Here is an 18,309-nt window from a genome sequence, read left to right on the forward strand (position 1 = left end):
AAGGTCGGCCACGGGCTGACCTGCTGACTCGGGCAGGGCACTTAATTTCTCCAGAAAAAGGACTCTGGATGCATTCAGTCCAGGATTTGTTAAGGAACAGAGCTGCATGGAAAGGATGGCAGCAGCTTCTTTATTTCACACGTTTTAATGTACTTTCTGATGACTCGAAAGACACTAATGACAATCGGACGGAGTCTTTGAACCTCATTCCCTCTGATGTGGAAACCACCGCAGAGCAACAGTAAACAATGGTGCGTTACAGGAATACATCATAACATTAAATCTCTTTTAAATAGGTAAATAAGAAACATCTACAGAGCACAGCATGTGTGATGAACACGAGGCTGCCAACAAGCTTGTAGTCTGACCCTGAACTTTTCACCTGGTTTCTGCACAGTTTTTAGTTTCCAAGTGGTATCTTTAAGGCCTAAAAAAGATCAGTATCCGTTCAGAAGGCAATGTTTTATTGCCACAAGGTGGAGGCCTTATGATTTTATTTCTCCATCAAAATCAAGATTATCAAAAAAAAAAAAAAGATTATCCAGAATGCCTTTTACAGGAAATAAATGAAAAAAATCTGGCAGAGAATGTGCACAATATTGTGCTTATCTGATAAACTGTGACCACGCTGAAACCATGATAAAGTGTCTTAATCACTCGTATTCCCCCCAAAGCATGGCATCTGTGGATAAATAACTTCTTGTTTGATGCTTAGGGGTGGTAACGTTCAAAGACAGTGCAGGGCCGACTTAAAGGACCAAAAAGGGTGATGGAAGCGGGGCACTCGGGGCAGGAAGGCTGAGTCCTGGTCTCACCTGCCACAGGCAGCCGGGCGGCCCTGGACGGGTCACCGGCTCTGCTGTCCTTCTGGGGCAGCGAGGGGCCTGGAGCGGGGCCGGGGGTGGCTGCACCTCCTCCTACAGGGATGGTGTGGGTGCCTCACACCTGTCACCCCGGGAGTTTAAGAGAAGCTGCCGTATCGTATGGTGTCAGACACGCAGACATCTGGGTTCCCGAAGCTGGGGGCCGGATCCAAACAAGACAGGACCAGACTCATTACCTGACGCAGTGAGCGCAGGGGAGGAGCTGGGTTCCAGCACGCACAACGTGCACAGATGCAACCACACACACACACACACACACACACACACACACACACACACCCCTCTTCTGCATCCACCTCCTCTGGGAAGAGAGCTCTCCTCCGGGAGAGAACCCTCCTCTAAGCTAACACCCTCTGTCCCCATCCTTCTCGGAGGGGGCAGGGGGTAAGGACCGTCCTGAGGTCCGTCCTCAGGGGAGCACACGTCACCAGCGTACGTACACTGGGTCAGGAGAGGGCCCCGAAGTGGGGGGAGCAAAATCCACAGAGCACGCTGCCTGCCTGGGGCCCCTGGCTGTGTGGTCCTGCTCTGCCCCCACCACCGAGAGGAGGGGGGCTGGGAGGGGACCTGCAGGAACTCAGAGACGTTGTGTGGCTCACCCCAGCCTCCCCTCGACCTTGCAGGGTCTCTCCTGCAGCCCTGAGAACACTGCTCCCTCCCCGGGCAGGGCGGGACCCTCGCCGCGCCCGGGTCCTGAGCCACCCTCTCCGCAACCCCCTCCCCTGCTGGAACTGCCGTCCCACGGAGCCCTCTGGGGATGAAGGCGCCACAGGTGGGACCCGTGACTCGTCCACCGCTGTGTCCCCAGCACCCACCCCACTGACGGGTGCATAGCAGGTGCTCAGTAAACACCTGTGAAGTGATTGGGGGAAGCAGAATAAAGCCCGGAAGTCATTCCCTCCCCCCGAAACCACGTGTGCCCAGACACACACGCACACGCACGGAGCACACGTGGGGTTTGAGACCACCAGACTGACCCCTGGATCGAGGCGTCCCCTCCGGCCAGAGCCAGGCATGCACCGGGGAGGTGGCGTGGCGGTCAGGACCAGTGTGGCCGGCGGCAGCAGCCTAGGCCTCCAAGAGGAGAGCGCAGGGGCCATGGGGGCCGAGGGCCTCTCCAGGGGCAGGGTCCCCAGGGAACAGAAGCCCTTCGCAGAAGGAACCAAGGACACCACAAAAGGGGAGTGTGGGCGGCACCGCTGCCGCTGCCCCCCGAGGTGGGTGCAGAGCTGGGAGGGCAGCGGACAGGGCGTGCCCCACCCTCCCTCACTTTGTGCGGAAGCCTCCAAGGCCGGGAGCCCAGGAGAGCAGCACACAGACAGGAGGGTGGGAGGCCCGAGCGCCAGACACCAGAACCGGCCCTGAGGAGGCTGGACCAGCAGCCTTTGCTGCACGCGGCCCCCTCCAAGGGCACCCGCCGTTAAGGGCAAATGCAGACCCTCCCCGGGCGGCCAGGGGATCCGTCGTGAAGGCAGGAAGACCTGTGATCAAACAAGCAAGGATCTGCGCTCAGCACATGAGTGACCGGTTACAACAAGCCTGAGTTACCATACGTGGAGACAAGGCACCCATAGATAGATGCCTGGGGCAGTGGGGGAGGGCGGTTCTTAATGAATTAATTACCTTTTCAAAGCACTGATTTCGAATTACACTCTAACGTAAGCTGCGTCCAAAGGTTGGAATAGAAACCTCTGAACCCAGGGTGGCACCTGGTGCAGCGCCTGGCCTTTCGGTTACCCTGGTTACCAGCCAGGTTAGCTGTGCAGACAGGCTATAGGCACGGGGTCTCCACAGACAGCCAGGCCCACGCTGTGCACAGACCTCAGCCGGGTGTTTTCTTCTTTCTTTCATGAAGTCCACGGGCACCAACTTGGGTCCGGGCTTCACCTGCTTTGAGGGATGAATGAACACCCCCTGCCTCTTTCCTCTCTGCGTTTCTATACCTGCCTCCCCGGGGTCTCCATCACGTACCCTAGAACATCTGTAATTAGTCACGAAAGGCACACCAGCTCTGTGCAGAAAACTCCAGAGAGAGTGTCTGGGAAGGTTAATCTAAGAAAAGGACAGGGAAATAGTGGGACCTGAGCCACCCTTCAGAGCCCCACCGGATTACAGGTGTTACAGTAACTAAGGGCAGCTCCATGGAAAGAGGTCAGGAGCAAACTCTGGATTGAGTCCAGGACACATTTTTCAAACTCTTCTTCAGCACAAGTCATGAAAGCAAACGAAGTTCAGTCTCAGAGATTTCGGACTCTGTGAAGATTGTACCACATGAGCCCACACAGAAATGACACCTGCGACCTTTTCTACCTTCACGAACAAATGTGGTTTTTAAAAAAGGGGTGTGAGGGCTTCCCTGGTGGCGCAGTGGTTAAGAATTCGCCTGCCAATGCAGGGAACACGGGTTCTAGCCCTGGTCCGGGAAGATCCCACATGCCGCGGAGCAGCTAAGCCCGTGCACCACAACTATGGAGCCTGCACTCTAGAGCCCGTGAGCCACAACTACTGAGCCCATGTGCCACAACTACTGAGCCTGTGCTCTAGAACCCATGAGCCACAACTACTGAGCCCACACGCCTAGAGGCCGTGCTCCGCAACAAGAGAAGCCACCGCAATGAGAAGCCCGCGCACCACAACGAAGAGAAGCCCCCACTTGCTGCAACTAGAGAAAGCCTGCGTGCAGCAACGAAGACCCAATGCAGCCAAAACTAAATAAAGTTTAAAAAAAAAAGGGGGTGTGAAAATTTGTCCAGGTTTTAATCTACCTTCACATTAAAATTTACTTTACTTTCCCATCCCACATTTCATTTTGGTGTTGCTAATTCTATGTAAAAAATATCTGTGTAAATAGCGTTAGGACTATTATGTAATGTGGCTTTAAACATGGCATTTCACTGCCTTTTCAGAAAGGCTGTCTGCCAGGTCAGCACCTCTATGTCCTCCTTCCTTTCACATAGCAATTTCCAAACAACGTCTGAAATGAATAAGGCTAGCTTTTTTTTTTTTTTTTTTTGCCGAGCCACACAGCATGAGGGATCTTAGTTCCCCAACCGGGGAACAAACCGAGGCTCCCTGAAGTGGAAGGGTGGAGTCTTAACCACTGGACCGCCAAGGAAATCCCAGGCTGGCTTTTAATATCTGGTTTAAAGCCTTCTCTCCTCAAAAATAAGTCTTGACATACAGAGATAATGACGGAATAAAAGAATCATTGTCTGCCTTTTAAAAGGGACAGCACCTTCCCTAGAGCTGTATAAAATGATGCATCGAAGGTAGCGATGCATTAGGCCTGACTCTGAAATAGAATTTATCCTCTTTCTACTTCTAGGGAGACAACGGCAGCTGGGGATTGCAGTTCATAAATCCCTGGTCTCAGCCAGTCCGAGGCCATCACGTTCTCAGACATCCGAAAGAACCAGAATAAAAACAACCAAAGCACAGCCTGCCCTCCTGCCACACCAAGAGAAACCTAGCTCCGAACACAGGAGAGTCATTTTGGTCTATTTTATTAAGTTCCTGCTTTATCTGGTCTCGTAAGGCAACGCAGAGAGCCGAATAAGTCATGTCCCACGTTCTCCTGGTTGCTGAAGAACGGACTTGGGCAACGACTTCGGCAAAATTCAGGCTCTCACGTGCATCAGCTGGACGGTGATGATCAGGGTCAGTGGAAGCAGCCATCTGGGGACGCAACAAACACCACCCCGGAGCGCCACGCGGATGACGTGAGGCGAGGAAAACTTATTTACCTGTCCCAGAACGTAAGTGCGGAACGGAACATTTAACCCCTTATAAACTAAACGTGATCAGAACCAGAGAACGGAGCTACTGCCGTGAAAAGCCATGTGGGGAAGGTGGGCATCCTGGAAACAGGGGGAGGGAACAGCCCTGGAGGAGCCGTCCATCCTGACCCTCACCCCAGCCAGGAATTCCGGGAAGAGCCCAGAGAATTCCCAGACAGGCCGCAGGGGAGGCCCGGGGCTGCTGGGGGATTAGAAGCAGCTACTGAGTCCCCTCCCCTCTGCCAGCACAGCCCCCTCATGGGGAAACCTGAGTTTTGCTTATACATCTTGCAGTGTGTTCAGCAAATGCTGGGCCTTGGGAACCCTATCTGTGGATCCCTGAGCTCCCCAATACTGCTATACGGCACTTTCAGGGCCCCAGACGCGTCTGTTTTATGTGGGTGCACAGGAAAGGCGGGTGTGACCTTCTGCCTATCCTAGAGAATGAGAGAATTTTAAAGAATCGATTGTGCGTTTGCTCTATTTGGGAAGCCTGTCACGCAGCTCTGTATTTTTTTGCTTTCAAAGCAAGTTTAGCAAAAACATTAGGTTCCAACTAACCAAGAAACCAGGATGGAGACGACGCATATCCCTAAATATTCCTTGTCAGATACGCTAGCGCTCACAGGCAGGAAAGAGAATGTCATCCTCTAAATGGAGTATCAAAAACAAATGATAAAAAACAAAAAAACAAATGATAATACAGAGTAAAGTAAGTCAGAAAGAGAAAAACAAATACCGTATGCTAACACATGTATATGGAATCTAAAAAAAAAAACAACAAGGTTGTGAAGAACCTAGAGGCAGGACAGGAATAAAGATGCAGACGTAGAGAATGGACTTGACACGGGGAGGGGGAAGGGTAAGCTGGGACGAAGTGAGAGAGTGGCACGGACATATATACACTACCAAACGTAAAACAGACAGCTAGTGGGAAGAAGCCGCATAGCACAGGGAGATCAGCTCGGTGCTGTGTAGGGAGGGTGGGAGGGAGACGCAAGAGGGAGGGGATATGGGGACATATGTATACGTATAACTGATTCACTTTGTTATACAGCAGAAACTAACACACCATTGTAAAGCAATTATACTCCAATAAAGATGTTAAAAAAAAAACAATCTGCCTGCCAAATGCAGGGGACACGGGTTCGAGCCCTGGTCCGGGAAGATCCCACATGCCTCAGAGCAACTAAGCCCCTGCGCCACAGCTACTGAGCCTGCGCTCTAGAGCCCGCGAGCGACAACTACTGAAGCCCGCACGCCTGGAGCCCGTGCTCCTCAACAAGAGAAGCCACCGCAATGAGAAGCCCGCGCACCGCAATGAAGAGTAGCCCCCGCTCGCCGCAACTAGAGAAAGCCCGCGCGCGGCAACGAAGACCCAACGCGGCCAATCATGAAAATTAATTAATTCATTAATTAAAAAATAAAAATAATTTTAAAAATAAGAACATATCATCAGTATAGAACGTTATTTTCCATGAGTCATTCTTCAAACATAAAGTCAGTTTCTCAGTGAAATATAATTTCTCGATCGTGTTAAAGTGGATGTTTGTGAGCACGTGCAGGTGCGTTCAGGTAAATGTGCGTCACCAAGACCCACGTCGGGCACTCCTCACCCATTTCTGTCTTTCACTGAGCAGTGGTCCTCATCACGTGCAGCTCCTTAGAGGACACATTCGTGGGCCTGGGCCCCGAGGCTGTGGTGTGGCGTCCAGAGCCCCGGGCCTAGGACTCTGCATTTAATGAGAATTCTGGACAGCATCCATGCAGGCGGCTGGCAGACCACCGGGGGATCGTTAGGCGCCATCCTAGTCCACAGCCCCGGGGAAGGCTCGGGGCCAGGCGCTGGCCACGGCAGACACTCTGCTGGGGCGCTGGGTATCCTGCCCCCCAGCCAATCCCGGCCCTGCAGCCGTCTACACTGATTCGGGCAGGTATCCAATCAGACTCCGGATGGAGGTGAGCGCCATCTGAGCGTTCCTTCCTCGCTGGTTAGTCTGGCGGCTGTTAGTAGGCGAGGCCGTGCACCTGCCCACCTTTACTGGAGGAACGTTCTCGCACCTGGCTTTCTGCTCCTGCCCGCAGGGCTGCGGCGACAGAGGCTGCTAACTGCAGGGGCGGGCGGGTCGGATGTGGCCTGGGGGGAGATCCTCTGTCGCCTGACACCCCGAAAGGCGGGGCCGACACTTGTGGGCGCTGCTATCAGTGGTGAACAAGGCCAGCACGAGCCCTCTCTTTACTCAAAACATCGAGGATGGGGCCCCCAGGCTCCCCACCCTCTGACAAAAATCAAACCCTCACCTGCTTCCACCCTGGCTGCCCCCAAGTCCCATGAAACAAAGGGAAATCTGACTGCAGGAATCACTCTCCGAAATAAACATTTCAGAAAACCAAATGACAGGGAGGCATGTCACCCTAGCGGCTCTGCCTGCCTTTGCAGCCATGACTCATAGGAAGCCTCAGTCCAGCCGGGGAGCCGCTGGTCACGGGGCCGGGCAGACCCCGGGGGTCTCCGGGCTGAGCTGCAGCCCTCACCAGCGGGGAACCTGGGCCGCCACAGAGCCCTCAGCACTCAGGTGTCACCTGCAGGGCGCAGGGCACGGCCTGGCCTCCCTGGGGGTCACTCAGAGCTGCCGTCAGGGTGGTCAGCACCGAATGTTGGCCGCCGATTCGAGCAAAACCTGATGTAAAAGGCAACCAAGTCAACTCGCTTTCAGAATAAGCATCAACACCAGTCTCTGTTTTCTAGATGGTTTTAACAGTGGGGAGGTATAAACCAAACCCAAGCCTAATTACTACATAATCAGAATCAGCATGATGTTAAAAACCAGTGTGTTCAGTAAAACATACTGAATGGCTCTTGCAACTCTTTTTGCATTTCAAAATTTACAACACATACCAAGGAGAACAACTGCCAAGGGGCTCTGAGCAGAAACTCATTTCCTGTAACAAGCTGCGGTTTGGGGCCTCAGAGAAGCTCCCTCACACCCTGGAGGGCGTCACCGCTCTCGTCACCAGCTGTAAGCCACTGACCCCTTTTCAAAACCAGCATCAGTTTTGATGTGTGGCGTCACATCACCACTAAGAGAAATGCCATTCTTGCATCTTTTCATACCAATTCTTTCCTTTAAAAAGGAGCTCATTTTAAAACAAAAGCCCCTGGGCTTCCCTGGTGGCGCAGTGGTTAAGAATCCACCTGCCAATGCAGGGGACACGGGTTCCAGCCCTGGTCCGGGACGATGCCACATGCCGCGGAGCAACTAAGCCCGTGCGCCACAACTACTGAGCCCGTGCGCCACAACTACTGAGCCCGCGAGCCACAACTACTGAAGCCCACGCGCCTAGAGCCCGTGCTCCGCAACCAGAGAAGCCACCGCAATGAGAAGCCCGCACACCTCAACGCAGGGTAGCCCCCGCTCGCCACAACTAGAGAAGGCCCGCGCGCAGCAACGAGGACCCAGTACAGCCAAAAATAAAAAAAATAATAATAAAAGAAAGCCCCTGGTTTCTGATTGGATTAGTTGTTTGTTTTGGTTTTGTTTTTAGAAACCATGGGGTGAGAGTTCACTAGATGTGTTCCTATGATCTTGAAGTCTATCCATAGCAAGCATCTGACACTTGCCGGGATTATCAAGTTTCAGAGTACCTGTAAAAGTAAGAGCATAAAAATAAACCAGTTGGTTAACTTATTTACAAAACAGGAACAGACTCACAGACATTGAAACAAAACTTATGGTTAGCAAAGGGGAAGACAGGGAGGGATAAATTAGGAGTTTGGGATTAGCAGATGCACACTACTGTATATAAAATAGATAAACAACAAGGCCCTACTGTGTAGCACAGGGAACTCTACTCAATATTTTTTAATAACCTATAAGGGAAAAGAATCTGAAAAAGAATATATCTATATATGTATAACTGAATCACTTTGCTGTACACCAGAAACTAACACAACACTGTAAATCAACTCTACTTCAATTTTAAAAAAATAAAGAAACTGAAAACCATAAAAAGAGAAAGAAAGAAAATAAGTCTGCCTGAGTGGTGGGAGAGATTAGTTAGGCTTCTTAGTGGGTTTTAGATACGTCATTATATATATATATGCATGTTTGAAACAACAGATATCACATGGAAATAAACTCTTGGGTTGAGAAGTTCAGAGGATTAAACCTCAGGCATAATTACATTCGGCGAAGGAGGGGTAGTTCTTACTGTACAAGATGCTGCCCTAACATGCAGGCAGAGCCAGAGCTGGCAGTTTTATAGAATGGCAGTTTTGAAGGAGTCAGAGACCAATAAAAATATTCTAGAAAGAAGGAAGTGATGAGTCTCGAAATTCCTAAGAAGCAGTTTGCCAAGTCAAGACTCTGGTTATAGGGGCAGAGGCAGCATTAGTATATCCGAGTGTGTGTGTGTGTGTGTGTGTGTGTGTGTGTGTGTGTGTGTGTGAGAGAGTGTGAGTGTGTGTGTGTGTGTGTGTGAGAGTGTGAGTGTGTGTGTGTGTGTGTGTGAGAGAGTGTGAGTGTGTGTGTGTGAATCACTTTGCTGTACACCGGAAACTAACACAACACTGTAAATCAACTCTACTTCAATTATAAAAAAATAAAGAAACTGAAAACCATAAAAAGAGAAAGAAAGAAAATAAGTTTGCCTGAGTGGTGGGAGAGATTAGTTAGGCTTCTTAGTGGGTTTTAGATACGTCATTATATATATATATGCATGTTTGAAACAACAGATATCACATGGAAATAAACTCTTGGGTTGAGAAGTTCAGAGGATTAAACCTCAGGCATAATTACATTCGGCGAAGGAGGGGTAGTTCTTACTGTACAAGATGCTGCCCTAACATGCAGGGCTGCCAACCCCACACCAGCCGTCACGTGCGGACTCCAGCCACGAGCACATGGGGTGTGTGTGTGTGTGTGTGTGTGTGTGTGTGTGTGTGAGAGTGTGAGTGTGTCCGGGTGACCAACTTCCAGGCCCTCAGCTGCCTCTGGGACCCGTCTTTCCACGCTCTGTATATTAGTCTGTGTGTGTGTGTGTGAGTGTGTGTGTGTGTGAGAGTGTGAGTGTGTGTGTGTGTGTGTGTGAGAGAGTGTGAGTGTGTGTGTGTGTGTGTGTGTGTGTGTGTGTGTGTGAGAGTGTGAGTGTGTCCGGGTGACCAACTTCCAGGCCCTCAGCTGCCTCTGGGACCCGTCTTTCCACGCTCTGTATATTAGTCTCTGACATAGAACGAAGCATGAAATTTGGTTAATCGCTTACTGTGCATAAAACCTCATTTTCCTTCTCTTACCTTGGAAAAAGGGTGAGCTGAATGTTAATCCCCTCACTCTTAAAGAAAGTGAAATAATTCTCCAGGAAGTCAATTCCTCGGCCACCGCAGCGTCCTTGCACTTGCCTGTGGCCAGTGGCCCCTGTAGACCAGTTGCTGGCCCGCAGACATTGGTGCCGACACCGCAAGTCTGGAGGGGGTGAGTGGAAGGGAGCAGAGGCCCCCTGGGCCGGGGAGGCTGTCCGGTGCCCACGGGAGGGGGACCTGTGGACTTGCGGACGCATCCAGGGCCAGCTCTCCCACCGGGCAGAGGAGCGAGAAGGGAGGCCCTGGTTTGCTGACCTCTATTTAAAACACGCTGGACGGTACTTAGAGGCCAAACTTATGCACATGAGGGACTCAGGAAAAATTCAGGCAGCAAAGAAGGAAAACCAGCTGGGTCCCAATGCGCTAGTGCCCCCTCACGTCCTTCATGTTTATGCAGATGTAAATGGTTCTTAAAAGAAAGACAGCGGACCGCAGGACCGCAAGTTGAATTCACAGGCTGAGTGCAGGGCCAGGAGCGGCGCCCACCTTCCCCCCACCGCCCCCCGAAATCTCAGCCCTTGGCTGGTTCACAGGGCACAGCCCTTCTTCTAAGATCACCCTACTTAACTCCACTTGTAGTTTTCCTTGTTTGTACCCCGTTTACAAATGATAATGGGGACAAGGGAAGTTCCCCAACTCTCTTTTTCTTTGCTCTTGCTTTTACCTAATTTTAGTAACTTCACCCCAACCTACTTCCAGGTCTTCTTTGAGGCTATTAAGCTTCCCAGCTTTTACATCATTTCACCTTCTTTAGTGTCATCCCCCAAACTTGGCATTGGCATCTTTATTGTTAACATAAGTGATTAATTATTACAAACAAAAGGTATAGAAAAAAATACACAGCTGGCTTACCTTTTCCCTCAAAAAAAGTGACACATTCCTTTCTTTGTCTAAAATCTCAAAATGTTTCAGAAATAAAACAAATCCCCTTCCCTTCATACAAACCCATCCTTCCCTAGACACAGGTAAGCAGCTTCCGGAGGTTGACGGATAGCCCAATTTGCGTGATTTCTGTCTTTATTTCATCTCTGTGTGATCACAACAGGTAGTGTGTTCTTTTGTGTATTTAAAATCTTTCAATAAATAGAATGATACTGTATTTATTCATCTGTAACTTGGCTGCTTTCCATTCAATGCTATTGCTTCGATTTTGACCTGTATCGAGACCTGACCCAACACCGCACAGAGCCTGGCAGAAGGGCTACACCTTGAACCTCAGCTCTCTTTCTGGGAGCCATCAACCAGCCAATCCTTTCCACATTTTGTTCACTTTCTGACCTGATCTTGGACCGAAAAAAATCTCGATTCAATAAACATTTAAACCATTTGAAAAAAAATATGTGGGCACAGCTAAAATAGTGCTGAGAGGGAAATTTATAGGACTAAAATGCTGACATTGAAAACAGGAAAGGTACTCAAATCAATAATCTAAGTTCTAACTGAGGAAACTAAAAAACCAAACCAAACAAAAAAACCTAAATATACGCAAAGAAAGTAGAAGGAAGGAAATAGTAAAGATGAGAACAGAAACTAATGAAACCAAAAACAGGAAAACAACAGAGAAAAATCAATTAAACAAAGAGCTAGTTCTTTGGAAAAAAATCAATAAAATGGATCATGCTCTAGCAAGATTCTCACATAAAAGGAGAGAAGACAGAAATCATCACTATGAGGAATAAAACTAGGGATATCGCTACAGATCCTGTGGCATTAAAAGGACAATAAAGGATCCTGTGAACAATAGTGCACTCATAAGTTCTACAGTTTACAAGAAATGAACCAATTCTTCGAAACCCACAAACTACCAAAATTCAACCAAGATGAAATATATAACTCACATAATCTTACAACTATTAATGAAACTGTATGTGTAATTAGAAAATGCCCCTCCAAAGAACTCTCCAGCCCCAGACGGTTTCACTGGAAATTTCTACCAAACATTTAAAGAAGAATTAATGTCATTTTTACATAAACCCTTCCAGAAATCAGAACAGGAGGGAACACTTCCCAGCTCATTTTTATGGGGCTCATATCACCCTGATATCAAAAGCAGCACAGACTGTACAAAGAATGAAAACCACAAGCCAAAATCTCTCTCACGAACTTAGAAGCAAAAATCCTCAACAAAATACTAGCAAAGTGAATCCAGCGACATATAAAAAAATTATACACAGGACCCAGTGGAATTTATTTCAGACATGCAAGGGTGGTTCAACACCGACTTGAACATTAATCAGTATAATCCATCATACTAACAGGTTAAAGAGGAAAAATCACAGGAGCCTGTCAACTGACTCAAAGACTATTTGACAAAATCCGACACCCATTCATGACAAAACCTGACACCCATTCATGACAAAACCTCTCAGCAAGTTAGGAATAGAGGGGAACTACCTCAATGTCACGAGGAACTTCTACAAAAACCCTACAGCTACATCATACTTAGGGGCCCTCTGATCAGGAACAAGGCAAGGATGTCCACTCCTGCAACTCTTATTCAACAGAGCACTGGAAGTTCCAGTGCAACACGACAAGAAAAAGAAATTATAAAGGATAGAGATTGGAAAGGAAGAAATAACACTTTCCCATTTACGGGTAACATGACGGTCTGCATGGGTATCACAAGGAGTCTACCCCCAAAGTCTAGACTTAGTGAGGGAGTTGGGCAAAAGGTCGCAGGACACAAGGTCACAGCACACAAAAATCATCCAATCATCCACATTTGCGTAAACTGACAACACACATGTAGAAACTGAAGTCAAAAACATGACACTATTTAAAAACAACTCAAAAAAAGAGAAATATTTACGTATACGCTTAAAAAACCCCCAGAGATTCAGAATCCATACGCTGAAAATTACAAAACACTGATGAAAGAAACAAAAGCACATCTAAATAAACAGAGACAACCTGTGATCACAGCGTGGAAAACCCCACACGGTAAAACTGCTAATTCTCCCAAGTCCATCTATAGACTTGATGAAATTCCTAGAAACACTCCACCAAGGGTTTTGTAGACACAAACAAGCTTATTCTAAAACGTATGGAACGGCACAGGAGCCAGCACAGCTAACAGGATTTTGATAAAGAAAGAAAGAAGAAGGACTCACGCTACCTGATGGTAAGGTTCACCCTCCGGCCGCAGAAATCAGCACAGTGTGGCCCTGGGGCAGCAACAGACACCTCGATCAAGGAACCAGATCAGGGAAACCAGAAATAGACCCCCACAAATACGGGAACACGATTTTTGGCAAAGATGCCAAAGCAGTTCTATGGGGGAAGGGTCATCTTTTCAACAAACAGTCCTGGAGCAATTCGGCATTCCCAGGTAGGCACAAAAACCAAACAAAACCAAAACCCTCCACCTAAACCTCACTCCTTATACAAAATTAACTGGAAACGGACAACAGACTTCAGTGCAAAATGTAGAACTATAAAACATGTAGGGGAAAAAAAAACGAGAAAATCTTCCAGACTCAGGCTAGGACACGGGTTCTTGCATTTCACACCCAAATCACAATCCATAAAAGGAAAAAATTAATAAACTGGATCTCATCAAAATGAAAAACTTTCTTCCTGCAAAAGACCGTGGAGAGAACGAAGTCAAGCTAAACTGACAGAATAACTGCAAACCAAAACTAGGAGCCGTATTTAGAAGATACAAGGAACTAACGAGACCGAGCAACCCAATCAGAAAAAGGGCAAAGATGAGAACAGGCTGCTCGTTGAGAGGATGTGCAGATGGCAGACGCACACGTGGAAAGACTGGCATCATTATCTGTGAGGGAAACACAGACTAAAATCACGGTGAAGTATCGCCGCACACCTGTTCGAGGCTCAAAGAAAAAATAGTGACAGTGCCAAAGGCTGTCGTGGAGATACTGGATCACTCACACCTGGCTGGTAGGATGTAAAACGGTGCAGCCACTCTGGAAAAGAGGAGGGCAGTTTCTTATGAAATGCAATACGTGTTTGCTATTTGACTCAGCAATGGCACTCTTGCTTGGGCATTTATCCCAGAGAAATGAAAACCGTGCTCACACAAAAACCTGTACATGGACGATCATAGCAGCTTTACTCAAATAGCCCCAAACTGGAAACCCCCAAAGGGCAAATGCTTAAAACCAAAAAACTACGGGAGCGGGGTGGGCATCCATTCCACGGAATACTACTCATCAATAAAAAAAGAACAAGCTATCCGTATACTCAACGACTTGGAAAGATCTCAAGAGAATTGCAGTCAGTGAAAAAAGCCAATCAAAAAAGGTTGCATGACTCTACTTAAATAGCATTCTCGAAATGATGATATTATAGAAAATGGGGAACAGATTAGTGGTTGCCAAGGGCATACGGAGGGGTAAGGGGGAAGTTGGCTGTGGCCATAAACGGCAGCCCTAGGGAATTTGTGATGGAGCTGTCCTACCTGAGGTCAGTGGTCACACAACTGTACATGCGTGATAAAATTACATAGAACTACACACAGACACACACACGTAAACTAGCGAAATCTGACATCTCAACACAGCTGATGGATTGTACCAATGTTAATCTCCTGGATGTGATATTGTCTATAGTTTTGCAAGATGTTATGAAGCATATATGGATCTCTATTATTTCTCACAATTGCATGTGAACCTACAATTATCTCAAAATAAAGAGTTTTTAAAAATTGCTTCCATGAGCAACCTTTGTATGTGCCCTATGCACTCAGACCAGGTTCTCCCTAGAGGGTGAACTTCGGAGTGAAATCATAAGTCACAGGGAATGTCCGTCATCAGCTTTTCTGGATTCTTCTTTATTTACACTCCTACTCACAATAATGTGAGTTCTCACTTCTCTACATCTTCCTCAATACTTGGTATAGTCAGAATTTAACATTTTTACCAGTATGATGGATATGAAAAATTATCCCATTGATGTGATTTTTGATTCCCTGAGAACCAGTGGGTTAAACATCTTTTCATATTTTACTAGCCCATCTGGGTTTTCTCTTCTAGGCCAGCCTGTTCAGTCACATCTTTTTCTGTTGGGCAGTTTGTTTTATATTGCTGAATTTTAGAATGTTTGATACATTCCAGATACCTCACCTAAGTCTGTTTATCCTCATTCTCTAGGCATCCATCTATTTTTTTTAAATAATAGAGCCTCACGCTTACTCAGAGGTGTTCACAGAGTCCAGATCCATATTTATGAATTTTTAGCAATTATTGACTCTGAGACTTTGCTAAAATCTTCAGAATACGCACTGTTCCCTATTCCTGGTTGCAGCGTCAGTGCCCTCTGGACGTGGCCTCGGCTCACGCCTGAGAGCTGCAGCCTCCTGTCTGGTCGGCCTCTCCAGCCCCAATTCCTTGCGATAAGTCACTCAGGTGCATCTCCCACTGATTCCGTTTCTCTGGCTGAAGCCTGACGGCTACACGTTTAGGTGGAGTTTGAATTCTGCTCATCTCTGCTGAATGGGACCACCAGGGTCTCCCTGTGTGTAATTACTGTTGCTTTAAACTCACCTCCTGGGGCCCCAAACTCAGGCTGATTTAAGCTTCCTTCAGTGGCTCTCACGGACCAGTAGAAGTGTCTTACTGCTTAATGACTACTTACTAAAAAGCGTACTGAGGAATTAGAGAACCGTCTTTCCTTCTTTACTGTCAACTTTACTGAGGAAGTTAAGGAAAAGATGACTGACAGAGACCTGACAGCGGCCTTCGAGGCCAATCATCCTGAAGAGGAAGCATATTTTGTTGGGCGTGGCCGCTGATTAGCGGTGGAATGTTAACAGACAGAGAAATGGCAGGTAGCCCTGTGGGTTTTGCAAGGCGTCCTCAGGGCAGCAACAAAGGGTTGGTGGCAGGTTCCCAGAACTGAGTCCTGGGCGCCCTGGGTGTCTCCATGCCTTGGTTTCCTAGTCAGTAAAAATGAGGGTACTGATAGGGTAGTTATATCAAATGAGGGTATCCCAGGGCATCCTGCCTATCAGTGAGGTGATATATTGCTCTAAGAAGACAGCCTGGCAATTTGTAAGTGGTCAAAAATGCTACCTGGACACGTGGGTGGAAAAGGCACACAGACGGTGGCTGATACCGTGTCAAATTTTTAAAGAATCTGGGCTTCCCTGGTGGCGCAGTGGTTGGGAGTCCGCCTGCCGATGCAGGGGACGCGGGTTCGTGCCCCGGTCCGGCCGCGGAGCGGCTGGGCCCGTGAGCCATGGCCGCTGAGCCTGCGCTCCGCAACGGGAGAGGCCACAACACTGAGAGGCCCGCGTACCGCAAAAAAAAAAAAAAAAAAAAAAAAAAAGTATTAAAAAAAATTTTTTTTTAAGAATCTAAAGAGAAACTAAAAGTCAAACAACAAAAGGTTTCTAAAGTGGATTTGAACCAAACAGCTTTTGTTTAACCCTGAGTTACTAAAGGGAGTCATTTCAGAACAGTTAAACCGTTGGGAGTGACTGTTAGCCAACACTTTACAATAATTTTGAACTGGATTCCCTCCCTTCAGGTTTTGGTTTATCCCACTTAAAAAAAAACACGACGAGTGATGGGCGCTTCTCCTGGGTTGGGAGAAACACAGCTGTGAGGCTGCGGCCCACTTGCTGGTCCTTTGGGCCCATCGCTCCCTGAAGAGCTGCTCTGTCCCAGGCTCCCGCTGGCTCTGCACCTGGGTCACCACGTCCGAGGGGGCCCCCAGCACTCAGAGGTGGTCCTGCCAGGGAGAAGGGGGGTCAGGACTGAGCCCGATTCAGGGGGGTCCCAGACTTGTGGGCCACTCTCTAAACTATCTCCCTGAGCTGGGGGGCTAAAGTCTTCTCCAAAACCCACAGGTCTTAAACAGGGCGCACCCTAAAGTTCCCTCCCTCTGAAAATCTCTCTTTCTAGGCCAGGTGTGGGTATCCGTGGCCAGAACAGCCAGCGGCCCCCCTGCACCGTGTTTACACCTCTCCCAGCACATCCCGGCTGTGGCCCGTGCCTTCCACAGCTGCAGAGGCAAACTGAACAGGCGTTGTCGATTCTCACGTTGTAGCATTTGGAAAACAGAGAACCAGGAACCAGAAAGCGCTTATTTCCTGCCAGACTCCTACTGAGATCACCAAAGAAACGCAAACGTTTTTCCAAGTCCCACTCTGCCTTCTGAAACGAGGTGAAAGGAGAAGCTAAAAGAAACGAGGCAGTTCCACCAGCAGCCCAAAGGACCCAGAGCCACTGAATGTCAGGGAATCGTGCAGATCACAGGGCACCCTAAGGGCCACCCAACCCGGCGCCGGGCCAGGGGGCTTCGCGCCCGGGGGCGCCAGGCGCGCAGGTGGGCGCAGGCGGCGCGGCCCGAGCCGGGACGGGCCCCCGGAAGGCGGAAGCCCGGACAGTCGCCTGTTGCCGCCCTCGGCGCTCAAAAGGAAACTGGTTTTCGGCTTGTGGGGCGGCGGACGGTAGGAGTCGTCCTCTCGGCGCCAGGTGTGTCATTAAGAAGCACTTTAGGCTGGTGGGGACCCCCGCCTTCCCGAAAGCTCGCCACCAGCGCGCGTTCCCAGCCCGCCCGGGGCGGCCTCCTTGACCTCTGTCACCTCTCACCCGAAACTCTACCCTCACCCCCGCCCAGGCTCTGCCCGCGACCCCGGCCGCCGGGCCCGGCCGAGCCCGCACCTGGACGCCCGCTGGGGACAGCCCCGCCGCTCTGGATCGCGTCTACACGCGCCCACCCCTCGCAGGGCGGCCGCCCGGCTGCCACCTGCCGCCACCTGCGCCGCCGCCCGGGTGAGCCCCGCGCCTGGGTCCCCGCGGTCCCCGCTCCGAGGCCGCAAAGGGGCCCTCCCGCCCCCGGCGAGGGTCACCCACCGCGCTGCGCTCGCCGCTCCCAGGTCGAGGGCGCCGCGGGGTCCAGGCCGCCTCCTCGCCGCGCGGGCCCCAAGCGCGCGGGGTCCCGGGGCGCCGGCGCCGCCTTCCGGGTCGGGGACGCGGGCCGCCGGGGCCGCAGGCTCGTCCTCGCTGGCGCGCGGCGGCGACTGACGGCGGCGGCTCCGAACGCCTGGCGCGCCCGCCGCCCCTCCCCCGCCCCCCGGGCTTCCTGCGAGCCAGGTAAACACGGCCGGGCCGGGCCGAGCCGAGCCGCCCCACCTGCTGCCTGCCGGCCGGGACCGCCTCCGGGCGGCTCCGCCACGCGGGCTCGCGGCTCTCACGGGCCCCGCGCGGGGGCCGCCCCTGGAGGCGGGCGCGGGCTCCGGCCCGGGCTGAACTGCGGCTCTTTGAGCCTCTGCTCGCGGCTGAGCCTCCGAAGCACGCCGCCCGAGCGCGCGGAGAGGGAG

General features: G+C 50.2%; 1 protein-coding gene across 8 annotated transcripts in view; it reads right to left on the reverse strand.

Moving 5' to 3' along the window:
- MBP (myelin basic protein) overlaps positions 1–17,935 on the reverse strand; it is a 115,835-nt gene extending 97,900 nt beyond the window's left edge. For all 8 annotated transcript variants that reach the window (XM_007126001.4, XM_028480638.2, XM_028480636.2 and 5 more), the window contains exon 1: positions 17,843–17,935. The gene's annotated coding sequence lies outside the window, so the exon portion shown is untranslated. The remainder of the gene's footprint in view (positions 1–17,842) is intronic.
- Between the last annotated feature and the right edge of the window lie 374 nt (positions 17,936–18,309).

This window comes from Physeter macrocephalus, chromosome 19 (assembly GCF_002837175.3).
Source record: "Physeter macrocephalus isolate SW-GA chromosome 19, ASM283717v5, whole genome shotgun sequence".
Taxonomy (NCBI): domain Eukaryota; kingdom Metazoa; phylum Chordata; class Mammalia; order Artiodactyla; family Physeteridae; genus Physeter; species Physeter macrocephalus.